This window comes from Fringilla coelebs (assembly GCF_963513975.1).
Source record: "Fringilla coelebs genome assembly, chromosome: 1".
NCBI classification, from domain to species: domain Eukaryota; kingdom Metazoa; phylum Chordata; class Aves; order Passeriformes; family Fringillidae; genus Fringilla; species Fringilla coelebs.
This window is the reverse complement of record NC_140028.1, coordinates 36,043,231-36,056,331: the sequence shown is the minus strand read 5'-3', so window position 1 is coordinate 36,056,331 and position 13,101 is coordinate 36,043,231.

The following is a 13,101-nucleotide window of genomic DNA, read 5'->3' as shown; positions in this document are numbered from 1 at the left end:
CTAGGAGATATGTACCAAAACTACGCCAAAACCAGCAAGCTGGAGCAGAAAGATAAAGAGTGATCCCAGAGCATTTCAAGTTTTAATTTGCTTCCAGCCCCAAGAATCATCTTCTATGCTTAATTTAAGACTGGAGTTTTACTGACAAGTTATAGTTCCTCCAGGAACAGGACTGACTGTGGAAACGGGCTAACAAAAGAGTTCCAAACACAGCTACAGACTGTCACAAATTTAATATGGGTTCAAAGCCAGCTTTTTCTAACTCCACTGAAGATATGATTGGGAATAATTCTTTCTAAATGCACTTCTAAAAAGCTTTAGCTAGAGTGCACACAGCTTAACTGGTCCCAGCCAGTGGAGTTCTTATGATTACGTTTACCTGGACAAAAATCCTTACACTACATTTAAATGACTAAGGGCGTTGGTGTCAGCATAAGCCTGTGGAGAAAGCTTCTCTTTGTGTCATTTTTACATGAATAATAACAGCTGATGTGCAGAATATTTTTAATATCAGAGTGGGAGGATATGAGAACCCCAGGTGCAGTTTCCGAGGTGCAGCTTATAAGTTTAATAGTGTTATTAGAATCTGAAAATTCACAGGTTTTTGTGTTGGTAATAGAGGTGGGTTTGGACCCCTGTGAACAGATGTAGCAAATTCATTGCGCATTCACCAGATGAATCATTTCTTAGCATGCCACTCAGTGTACAGTACCAGGCAACCTCCATGATAAACTGTAGAGCATCAATCTCCCATTCTATCTTTAGAAAAATCTAGTGATTTATTTTGATTTGGTTTGGTAGCTTTTTTTTATGTTTCATGCCTCAGTACCTCATTAAAATCGCACATCCTTCTAAATTTCTTTCCATGAAGGTGTAATTTTTAGCACAGTCTTTGCAAGGATTTTCTAATGCAATTTTGACTTTTATTTTATAAAAAATTATCTGTGATTACGGATTAGAGTTAGGTTTGGATTTGGAAGTCATGTTTAAGTTCCTGATGTTACAGCTGATCATTTACTAGCCTACTGATATATACTAAAGATATTGTGTAATATTAAAACTGAGACTATCAAATGCTGACAGAAGTGAAATAATGAGCTAAAGTTGCTGCTTATCACCTAGGCTGAAGCAAGTGTTTCATTAATCTCATTGTGTTGTGTTGTTAAAAATCACAGGAAAGCACTTTGCTGTTTATAGGTCAAAAATTAGACCTTTCTTGGGGTCCTGCCTTCTTCTAGGGCAGAAGGGGCTTTCCACTGAATTAATTCTGCAGAAGGTGCTGTGGTGAAATGAGCCCACAGGAGAAGCAGCTAATGCAATTCCGTTTAAATAAATAAATCAAGCATGAGCTTAAACTAGTCCTGGTTTTTATAGGACCAGTGCTGGCAATAACACTAGAATTTCTTCAGACAAAGAACATTTTAATTTATGTCTGGTTGTATTAAAGATGAGCACACTCCCTTGTTGCAGAAGCTAATTTGTATGAAAATGTAGACTAGTTGCTTTTTTATATATGCTAAAATTAATGAAAATTTTCTAGCAACAAAAGGACGCTTTAGCAACAGTCTCTCTTTGGTGTACGAAGCAAATCAGAAATGGGAATTGGAGTAACTTGCAGCATTTGCACTTCTGATAATTTGGATGACTACATACAGGAACCTACAGTCTTTCTCTTACACCTACATTCGTCTTGCATTTTGGCTTTTTTACTATTCAATTTTATTTTTATTGAAGGGCTATTGGGTGCAATTATTCCCTCACAAAAAGGTAAATTGAAATAAATATTAACTACTATTAGAATTAACAATCTCATTCAGAGGATCACATTAGTAGTAAAACTGGATACTAATTAGTATTCAAATAAAATTACTTCATTATATTCCAAGCAGTTATTTTTCTGCCTTTTCAAAAAGTGCTTAAGCGTACTACCTCAGTTTCTCCATTAAATTTGAACTTGCTTCAGAAATTAATCAGGATTTAAATCTTTTTTCTTCCTTTTCAGTTCATTGGTGGAACTGCTCTTCTATCAAAACCTACAGCAATAGAAGCGTGAGGATTAAATATTTGAAGCTACTCTTGTTTTTCTGCCATGTAGCATCCTGACATTTCTTTGTGAAGGGAAGAATGTGTCAGGGTTAGCATTAGCATGACTTCTCCTGCAAGTCTGGAAAAACATCTGTCATTCTTCCAGTCTTGCCATTAACTACCTGAACAAATGCAGTGAGAAAATTTCATTACTTTCAAGAGACTAGCCCTGCTTTTATTTAGGTTTATTCTTTGCTAGACCTTTTGTTTTCAACAATTGTGAAAAGGTAACTGGCATCCTGTCACATTCACAACTCACTACATTTCTATGTGCTTAATGCAATTAAAACTGGAAGGAATATTGCCAATATGTCAACCAAAATGCAACAAAGTGATGGGAGGGTTAGTTTACAGAAATTGCTGAGCTCCTTTGTCTTGACCAAAAGAAAGAAAATTGTTCTTGTAAGACAAGGGCATAAAAAGGATTAGTTCTGATAAACTTTTATGTTCAGATAAAAAAGAGTCTGAGTATTAGGAGAACATTTTTTCATCAATTTCTTAAAAGAAGCTTTGCAGTTAATTAGAGACAAGTCTAGTGTTTTAAAAGCTGTATGTAGGAGGGGGTGGGGAAGCAGGGAGTAGTGCAGTAAAACAAAGAGGCTGAGCCCTGTAATAGTGTGAAGTGCACTGGAAATGAGGTTTTAAAATACACATTTTGCTAATACACGTCGTGCTAAACCAGATCCTGCTGTGCAGAGAGACCATGCACCTCCATCTCGCTCCTCCTGGCTGTTTGCTCCTACCAGTACTGATGCTCACCTCTAGAGTAAGCCAAGAGAGTTTTAGAGAGTCAAACTGGAAAAAAATTACTTTTAGCCCCACCCCCCTTCCTCGCCCCCCATAAAATGTGGGACCAGCCAAACAGTGCAGCTGGTTCAAGGTACAGGTATGTAACCAGCAACGGGAGTGCCCCTTTTGGAGTCAGCCTACATTAGATCACATCATCTGTATCATAAAAACTCACCTACATGGTGTAAATCAGCATTATGTAAGGAGTTACTCAGATACCATATAATTCAAAAAGTGGTTTATTTTAGAAAATCTGGTTTTAATATCTCACAGAAATATATTCATTGGGATCTGTGAGTAACATAATGAAAAATATGACAGATAAGAGCAATATGTAATGTATGTATGGAATATATTACATATGTCAAATATTTATGCAATATATTTATGATACAAAATAGACATAGCAGAATTTGTGGGGAAAATATGGGTTAATTGGCATAAAGTGTTAGTGGTACAAAGCATATACTTAATTTTATGCGTGTTCTTACATGCTTTGCTGAGCTGGAATTATGGAGAGCACCCTCTAGTCGTGTCAGAACATCAGTTAAATCTCCATAAATCAATACCATGTCAGCAGTTTTCTAGATTAAATTACATTTCTAGGAATCTGTAGACTACTTTTATACAAGTATAGGCCTAAGAAAATAAGCAGCTTTTACAATGTTACATCTTACCCTGGACTCAGAATGTTTGTTAATAGAATTCTTTAGTAAGAAATTTCTTACTAAAATGTATAAAATCTGAACAAACGTACTAGTCTGCAAATTGTTCCAAACCTGCAATGCAGCGTATTTTATAGAATACCTAAAACCAGAAAAAACCATGATGTGTGCTTAGCTCTATGCAGGAGGTTTTACTTACACACCCAACTTTTGACTACACAAAATAAGTAGAAAGCCCTGTCTTAAAAGACAGAATTAGCGTAAAACCCACAAAGAAATGCTGACATTTCTGCAGTCTATGAAGAATTGAGAACAGGCCCAAAAAAGCTTAACTTGGCGAAAGATTGTTTATCTTGCTGTGATCTTGAAATAGATGATCTGTGGGTAAATGACATGTCATTGCATCTGTAGCCAAAATAATCAATTCCCAGATAATGGGAGAATTTAATTTGTTAGAAGTCAGAATTAATAGTAATACACTGCAAGTCAATACCATTTGCATTACAAGTGCCTGTTTTATTGCAAAATGCGGATAAATGTACAGTGTGAAGCTATGCTCCCAAACAGCAAATAAATTCAAAGTTTAAATTGCTTTATAATTTAATTTTCAGTTCTATTTTTGTTTTCTTGTCACTTTATCATATCTGTATGCATGGATGTCCATTTGTGGAAACAACTGATGAAATAGAGCTTTCTAAACACTACTTGAAAAAAAAAAATAAACAAATGTTCATCATGCAAACTTATTTTTATTACTACTTATCAAATGTAGGAAAAAACATTGTTTTGTATGCAATTTGTAACAATACATTAATTTAAATTTCATGTGACTTTCAAATTAAATAGGAAAAGGAAAATGGGTGAAATCTGCTATTGCCTGGCACCAGCAAAGGAGATTGTGATGTGAACCAACAGTAGCAGCATATATTGATCAAGCAATGTTACCAAGTAATACATAATATGGATCCTGTTCTGCTTGGATTTGACATGCATTCTGCAGAAACCCATTTCCCCTTTCTATGGCACAGACTCCATGCACACCCTGTAAGTCTTTATGATACTGCTGCATTCCAACAAAAAAATTCTGGTGGCCAATTTCTACTTGCTCTAAGAAGGGCTTTTGACCTGCTTCCCAGAAAAAGCTCCACATCTTCAGATTTGTGATTTTGGAATAAAATTAACAGTGGAAATCTGGAGAGTTAGCCATTATTTGATAGTCTAATTTCCAGTTGTTAGAACTGTACAAAGCTTCATGTTGAAGCTGATGCAGGGTTAACCTTGGCTGGGGACTGATGGTGCAGCAGGGCAGCAGTAGTTCCCATGCCTTCTTAAGTAGCTTAGGAAGCCTGCTGCTAGGATACCAGAGTTTGGGAATCCCTGGCTAATATTTGCAAATTGTTTTGAAATAATATTTTGAAATAACATGTTAAAGTTTGAAGAGCTGTTTTTTAAGGAAAGAGAGAAAATTAAGTAACCCACTTCCTCTGAAGTGAATCATCCTCCCCCTGCCACTTTTGGAAAAAACAAAAAAATCCACCTGTAAAGTTTATTGTGAGTAAAACCCATAAGGTTCCCCAGTCATGTACAGTAATTTATGGAAAATTTTATAAATAAGACTTGCAAATTATTGGGTGCTCATTTTACGTCAATCTCAACTGTGAGTTCTGTCACTGATTTATAGAGGGTTGGGATCTCACCTTCAGAATCAAAAGGGTGTTAAAAATTATTTTGTAGAGTCTATAGCAATCGTAAAAATCTTCCTTGAATTAACTGGACAGTTTCCATAAAGCCCATAGGACTCCCTGATATAATAGATGCCTTGTAATCCACTTATCTGAACTAAGAAATACGAGCTATGTTAAGGCCTGTGAATATTTTCTTCTGAAAATTGTTTTCAGGTAAAATGTAATTTCTCATTTATTGATAGCAATTACCCCTGCATTTTGTGGGCTGAATTTTCTATTGCAACCAATAGATAAATCATAAAGTTGAAAAGTTCAAGATGTTCTTTGGCAGAGAATAAATGCCAGCAGTCTCTACCTTTATGGTTATATTGACCTTATTATGGGCAAATCAGCTGACTTGAAAATAAGCAAGTGCTAAGCAGTGGCCTTAATTTCAGTACTGTTTTCTTGCTCTGAAGGACAGCCCGTGCTCTGTTGTCACAGCTGCCTAATTGAAATTTGATCACACAGCTGGATCACTGGTCACGCACCAGTGACCGCTCAGCGGCTTTGGCAGCTCTTTGCTGTTACACTAACTTTTTGTTTCCCAATCATAAGCAAATTAAAGCAGGCAGCTGCAAAATCATCAATAGGTTAAATTCATTAGCTGTTCTCTCTATGAAATAAACAGGAAAATGAAGCTCTTCTTGGTCTTAATTAGTTCTTATAAAAGTTGGCAGGGAAACAAAGACATTTGTACACTCCTTTATTTTTATAAGAGACTTGCCCGAAAGAAAAACCTCAGACATGTAATTTCCTTTTTTTTTTTTTTTTTCCCACTCCCGTGCTTAATGCTCTCAGTCAGAAGCTAACCCAGCACTCTGCCTCTGAGGGTAGAAAGAAAGGTGGTTTGGCAAGGGGTTATGCTGTGTCTCTTTTGTGCGGATCGGGGCATGTTCGGGGCAGCCTGCACAAGCTGTTTCCACAGCGATAGGCCACACTCGCTGTTTGCAGTCTCCTGCACGGGTAATTCCTCTGCAGGAGAAGCCTTAGCCGAGTGCTGTGGTTCCACAATCATTACCGCTGGCTCTGGGCCATGCCACATCACCCAGCAGTACAAATTTGATCTGGATCAGGTGTGGGCACATGATTACATTTCTGTCAAATTAGCAGGGCGCTTGGTGAGGATTCTCTGCCGCCTGTCTGCTTTTATCCTGGTTGCAGAGGAAATGCACTGGGCCGGAACCACAGAGCGTTAGGGCAGCGTGGGCAACCGATACCTGTTGCAGCGCTAATCCTGCTGGGGCAAAGGTAACCTGCCAGAGTTTTGTTGGAACAAATTGAATTGGCAGAGCACATTTCAACTGGAACAGCACCTTGTGTCACGTACCCATGGCAGTGTTAAGCTGGCAGCAGAGTCCTCCAATGTGTTTAATATATAGTTAAACATTGGCCTATCCTTTAGCCACAGACTAAGTCCAGAGCAGTCTTAATTCTCCTTATTTGTACTATTTTCCACAGAACTTACTTGTGCTTCATGCCTGTATGGTGTTCTGGCTCCTATATCCTTCTTAAGGTGCAGTTCTGTGGCGAGCTGACAACAATGTAAGGCTTTACTGCTGCTGAAAAGGTGTGATGTCACCACTTCCATTGCATCAGCTCTAGTAATGATGCCGGTTGGGGAGTGAGTCAGACTAGAAAGCTGATTTTGCTGAAAACTAAGGAAAAAAATAATAGTAAGAAAGAAAATCAGTGAAAGTTTGCACCACTCCTTTGCTGGCAGCCCTAATGTTAACTTGAGCCAACTGTGACCCCACGGGTTCAGACTTTGAGTTTCAGCTCTGACTATTTTCCAGCTGAAAGGTCTTGTCATAACAAGGTGAGGAAAAAAACCCTTAAGAACAGCTGTGATAAATGGTTAACAATGAAGCCACTACTTTACTGAAATGTTAGTCTTCTGACCGTTGCGAAATATTTCCAGTAGCTATGTGCATAATAACATTCATGTTTATGGTTTTGCTTATTTACTTTACTGGTGAAATATTTATGCTAATGAAATACTATTAAAAAATTTTTACTTTCTCACAATAAGTAGCATTCAGGAAAGAAAAATATGTTAGACTTCTGTCTTCTCATCCGTTCATCTGTAATTCCCCAACTGGGATTGCATTTTGCTTTAATTCTTTGACTTGTAACTCAACCACTGAACAGGCATTCCTTTCTGGCTCTAGATAAGATAGTTACTCATCAGCACTTTAGAAAGAATTTACCTTTCTCAGGCATCAATTAAGTGAGCATTTCTAAGACAGGGCAATAAATCCAATGTGGGGATTAATGAAGCTTTAGAGAGAAAGGGCTACTGCCTGCTATCTCCTCTGCTGCATCCCCTCCCTCCTGGGAACTATGTACGTAAGCAGCCAGCTTGCAGGAATTTTGGAGAGAATAGTTGAATGGTAGGTGCAGGGTAGAACTGAGGACCATGTGGGTATTTCAAGAAAGAGCTTGCATAGACAAAGACTGCAGGAGACGTCAGAGGGTGAAAACTATGTGAAGGAGGAGCAAGTGAGGAGAACTGTTTGGTGATGAAGAAATGTATTTGGTGGGGGGGACAAAAAGCAAGTCTTGATTCCCAAAGAACAGATACTGTGAAGATGTGGTATTGCTGTTTCCTAATGTGTTTCTGGTAAAATAGCCTGAGAAATAGGTCAAAGCACTTATTTATACTGTTCAAGCTAATCTTCCTGATTCTTTGCTGTAGCCGATTAGGCTGTGCTAAAATGAATGACCTTGCTACCAGAACTGTAGATTTGTAAATTTACTGTAAGAAGTTAGAGTACTGCCTTAAAGCACTACAGCTGCTTGCGAAGTAAATTACCAAGACACTGCCTAAATAAAGAATTAGGGAACTCTCTTACTTCATTTTTACTCAAAGCCCTAGAAAACTCACCTCTGAGTTGTAAAAGCTAAATAAACTTCCTGGTCTTTGCTTTTCAGAAGGTAATTTAAGTTAAAGATGCAAAAATTACTGTGATTTACATCTTAGTTAAGGCTACCTCCATAACCCACTTTAAATTAGGGAGGATATTCAGAACTTTCTCATAAACCACAGAGGGAAATAAAATTCCTGGTGTTTCCTGAGCAAGTTGTTGAAAAAGTTAAGTCTATTACTATTACCTAAAACATCATGTCAGGGGCCTCCAGTTTAAATTGTCAGGAAAAAAAATATTTATGTCTTTTCACTTAAGTAGTCTGCCAAGGCTTTGAATTGAGTTTACTGGAATGAACAAGGAAGTTATAGGTCTGGATTGCTTCTTTGTGTCAAACTGACCAAGTAAAAGCATGAGAAATTTAAATATGTAACTGACTGTTCATTTAAGGCTTCTACTTCTTGAGTTCGCTTCTTTTTTCCAGTACTTCAGTTAAAGATATTAAAAACCCAAGATATATTTAAATTGAGATATTCTATGTGAATAGTAACAGAAGGTCACAATATGTTCAGAGAATTCAAATATATGAATGTTCTCTTATGAATACTTACTTCATGTATAGATGGAGTTGCAGATGGGTTACCAGATGGAATACCTTCCTTCAAATATAGTTCCATGTATTTAAAAATGGATGCAATGCAATCATATTATTTAAATCAATTCTGTTATTGCTTTTGAAGACATAATGACAGTAACTATTCTGTAACAGAGAAATGTGGCAAGAGGAATGTAATTTCTTGATGTAAAATTGTTGAGCTTGACTGACATCTAAAAAGTCTCTCTCTGAAGAAGGGACCTTAATCCAATGCTCTTGTCTTTGGGAAATTGTTTGAATATCTAACAGCATGCAGTAAAGTTCAGACAGGGCACTAGATGTCCAGGAGCATGTGAAACAGAACTCAATAAAAAGAAATTACAAGAAGAGCATTTGGGGACATAGCAATTCAGAAGTACTCTTCCTTCTTAACAAAAATCAATCCCCGTGCCTTAACCAGAGGCCCAGCACATCTTGGCAGAAACATTCTCTTTTTTTGAACTGTCCCCATTGTTTGCCCTTTGAATATGTTGCTTAGCTGAATGTTACAAATATTGATATCACCAGAGCATAATATTAAAATATAAAACAAAAGAAAACTCCTGCCCAGAGAGTGAAAAACTAGAACACATTACCCCTGTATACACCCTTTCTGAATTCACTTATTACCAGCCTACCATATTTCACTTATATCCTCATGCTCTACTTATGTCGTGTCTTCTTTTTCCAGGCTGCCATTCACTCACCAGTGAACAGTTATCAGCTAGCAAGAATTTTTGTTCCAGTATCCTCACCTGCCTTCTTTCTCTCGGCATGTCTGCTCAGTCACCAACATAAATTCCAACCTCCTTGTGGACCACCTTTTTGTTGAAGAAGGCACAGAAATTAGCCATAATAGTAATCATAGCAGGGAGGTTTCGGGGAAAACAAACAGGGACACCTAGAGCCAGTTGCCCAGAACCATGTCCAGATGGCTTTTGAGTATCTCCAAGGATGCAGACTCCAAACCTCTCTGGGCAACTTGTGGCAGTGCTCAGTCATCCTCACAGTGAAGAAGTGCGTCCTGATGTTCAGAGGGAGCCTCCTATGTTTGGGAGTTTGGAGTCTGGGCCCATTGCCTCTGGTTTTGGCACTGGGCACCACTGAAAAGAGCCTGGCTCTGTCCTTATTGCACTCTCCCTTCAGACACTTGCACACATTGATGAGTTTCCCCCACGGAGCCTTCTCCATCCTGGACAGTCCCAGCTCTCTCAGCCTTTTCTCACAGGACAGATGCTCCAGCCTCTTAATCATCCTTGTGGCCCTTTTTTGGACTCTCTTGAGTATGTCCCTGTCCCTTTTGTACTTGGAGGCCTTCTCTGGACCCAGCACTCCAGATGGGACCTTACCAGTGCTGAGTAGATGGCAAGGATTATCTCCCTTAACCTGCTGGCTTTACTGAAGCACGTCAGCAAGACAGTTTATTTCAATCACCAAGTTCCTCAAAGTAAAATCTGAGATTTTCTTTCCCTGCCACAACTGGAAGAAAGAGTCAAAAGCTGTAGGGTCTCCATAAAGGTCAGGAGTGCTTTATCTGATCACTTTCATCTCCTACATGCTTTGATGTTGTCAGTATTAACCCTATCAGGTTCAACAAACTAAGAATATAATTCAGCTTTTAAAAATTGCCTTTCCTTGCCTTGGAAGTTAAAATTCACACCACTGTTAAGCAATGACACCAGTACCTTCATGCATGTATATTTCAGCTCCACGCTTTAAGTTCTTGAACTCGCTATGAGCCCGGAAAAAGAGGGAGTGGTAGGAGGAGGGACTGGAGTGACTCAGAGTCCTTCAGTCCTTAGCCCTGATTATGTGTAACTGGAAGCTTCTGAAGCAACTCCAGACCTCCTGCTCTGTCTGGGCCATGTTTCAAATTTTTTATGTGTGATATTCAACTTTGAATTTCCAGGCATGTTCTGATTTGCCTGTTTTGAAAATACATGCAATGCATACATGAAATGTAAAGTATAAGCCAGATTTTTTAGATAGAAGACCCTTTGGGACTAGAACTCTGTTTTAGTTTTGCACTGACTGCCACAAGTGGTCTTGTGGTGCACTATCAGGTGTTACAATACAAAACCCATAAAAATTAATGAGAAGAGTGAACAGGTAATAAATTATCTGGTTATTCTTCTAAATTGCACAGCTGATCTGACAAAAAAAGATTTATGACAATTCAGCAAATTTTGAGTCTTTTAAAGATTCTTTAGAATGTGTTAAGGATAGAGAACACCAAAAGGGACAAAACTCCCCAGATTTGCTGGGATTGTGTTCATTTCCTTCAAAGAAAGTAGGAGGGCTAGCAGGAAGAGCAAGGCAGGTTGCAGAGCGGTCCCAGCTCTGCGCGCCAGAGGGAGCTGTACCCACACGGAACTGCAAATCCCAGCGTGTGCCAGGAATGCAGAGCAGGGATCTTGTACTTGTAACAGGATGAATATAAATACAAGGGATTTGGGTAACCTGGAAGTGATTTTATTTTCTGGCTGTTTTTATTTCTTTTCCCTAAATTTCTTCTTACCATTAGAAAGAGTACATTTTCTTTTGGTTTGTATAGCAAGAATGATAAAGTCATTTCAAAGATAGCGATCAAGCACGCTGATTGAATGATCTGGCTTATTGTGTTCATGTAATGTAATAGAATTAGATATACCTACTCTGTTGTTATTGTCCTGGGAAAGATACTTTGACTATGCTAATTTGACTTCTCATAACTATGAAAAACATTCTCATTTTAGATTGAGATGTCCTTTGCCTTGTCCCCATGCGAAGCTGAAATTTGAGGGAAAGTTTGAAATTAAGAATATACCTAAGAACTAGAAAAGTGGAAAAATCATATGCTTCACATTAAAAAGCATTAAGTTAACAATTTTTTATCAGCTATCCTGTTGTTCTTTTGTTTTCATATGGTCATAATTCTATAATCATAAATATATTTTTATGTATATGTGATTGTAACATACTTTATTATGTATTTGACCATAATTGTATCATATATATATAAAAATAATAAATATACTTTATAGATATATACTTCATATGATCTTAGCTACAACCCACGATTCCTGCCCTCCTGGCTCTGCTCATGGATGGTGGAGGATAGATGTGAATGAAAGAGCAAATTTGAGCCTGGAAACAGGGTGGCGAGGGGAAGGTGTTTTAATTTTTGTCTTGGTCTCTTACCATCCGAATCTCTTTTAATTAGTTATAAATTAAATTCACTTTCCCCAAGTTACATCTGTTTTGTCCATAACAGTAATGGGTAAGTGATCACCCTATCTTTATTTTCATCTTTGAGCTTTTCACTTTATCCTTTCTTCCCATTCTGTTGAAGGGGGGATGGTGGATGGTGTGAGGTGAGTTGAGGTCCAGCAGCCAGCCAAAGTCGACACACTACAAAGGATATGGTTTGGAATTGGGTGATCTAGGAAATTTTTGAGTGCAAAGGATGAACTATTTGGTTCCAAGGATGATATACTAAAAAAAAAAATTGAGGTTTTTAAGTCTCTAGAATTTATAGTCTTCTCTGTTTCAAATGGACAGGAATGGCTCTCTAGGTTATCATGGTGTAAGGGGAGAAACTCCATCAGAATAAAAGACAACATCCTACATCTTCTGTTTTGATATAAAAATTTACAGGAACTCAGGACTAAGTCCTAAGGGGACTTCTTCAATTAATCCTGTTTTGGAAGAAATTATGTAGTAAACCTAAGCCATGGCTGGTCTTAAAGAAGTGAAATTTAGAGCAAGAGACTGTTTTATATTTAAAACAATTTAAGATATCTGCATGGGGAAAAAAAAAAAGACAAACTCAATACCCTATCAGAAGTAAAGCACAGAAGAACAACCAACTCAATACACAGTTGTCCCAAATTTTTTGGTGTCATTAACTCTGGGATATATCAGCTTTTAGACTCATGAATGTTTTATTTGCTCTTTCATAGATCTTCCTGAGAGATAACCAACTGGATACAGGACAACAAAAGACGTAATCAGACTCCACTGACCTGTTTAACCCTGATTGTGAAGGATGAAAAGCAGCAGCTGCTTTCTGTGGAACAGCACTTCTGGTGGCACTTGCTTCTTTCCTTTGGGATGATATCGGCATAAAGACATCAAGGCATCGAACTCATAATGTTGTGAGTTTATACATGCCAGACTGTGTGCCACCACTTTTTGAAGCAGGTATGTTCTTTCAATAACTTTGCCTTATTTTTCAGCACAAATCCAAATGAACTATGGGTATTGTAAGAAAAAAAGGCATATTACTGCAACCTCTGTATAAGATGCTTAATGCTGGGTAGTGTAAAATTGGCACAGAAGGAGCTGAAGTTAACTGG